Source organism: Notothenia coriiceps, unplaced genomic scaffold (genome assembly GCF_000735185.1).
Source record: "Notothenia coriiceps isolate Sejong01 unplaced genomic scaffold, NC01 NC01_scaffold00024667, whole genome shotgun sequence".
NCBI lineage: Eukaryota > Metazoa > Chordata > Actinopteri > Perciformes > Nototheniidae > Notothenia > Notothenia coriiceps.
The window spans coordinates 4,437,630-4,438,277 of record NW_011357368.1 but is presented as its reverse complement, the minus strand read 5'-3'; the positions used below and the strand labels follow the sequence as shown (position 1 = coordinate 4,438,277).

The window sequence follows — 648 nt, the reverse complement described above, 5'->3', positions numbered from 1 at the left end:
CACAACGGTAGGAGGAATTTTGGACCATTCCTTCTTTACAAAACTGTTCAGTTCAGCAATATTCTTGGGATGTCTGGTGTGAATCGCTCTCTTGAGGTTCATACCACAAGCATCATCAATTGGGTTGAGGCAGGGACTCTGACTGGGGCCACTCCAGAAGGCCTATTTTCTTCTGTTTGAAGTCAATTCTGTTGTTGATTTACTTCTGTGCTTGGGTCGTTGTCCTGTTGCATCACCCATCTTCTGGTGAGCTTCAATTGGTGGACAGATGGCTTAAGGTTCTCAGCAAAATGTCTTTGATAAACTTGAGAACTTAATTTTCGTCGGATGATGTCACTCTCCAGGTGCCCGAGGCAGCAAAGCAGCTACAATACCAGAATGGCTCCCTCCACCATACTCACAGTTGGATGAGGTTTTGATGTTGGGTGCGTGACCTTTTCCCACAATTATGCGGGTCTCCAAACAACTCAACTTGTTGGTTCATGTCCACAGAATTATGCAGAGGCTGTGGAACATCCAGGTGCTCTTTGCAAACTCATAACTGGCAGTCAATGCACAGCAGTGCCCATTTATGACCAACTTAGCAAAATCCAGGTAATTCCAAAGTGTCCACATACACAACGATAAGATGTATATCCAGAACATTGG

General features: G+C 44.9%; 1 protein-coding gene across 1 annotated transcript in view; it reads right to left on the bottom strand.

Moving 5' to 3' along the window:
* setd6 (SET domain containing 6, protein lysine methyltransferase) overlaps window positions 1–648 on the bottom strand; it is a 17,444-nt gene that overhangs the window by 2,191 nt on the left and 14,605 nt on the right.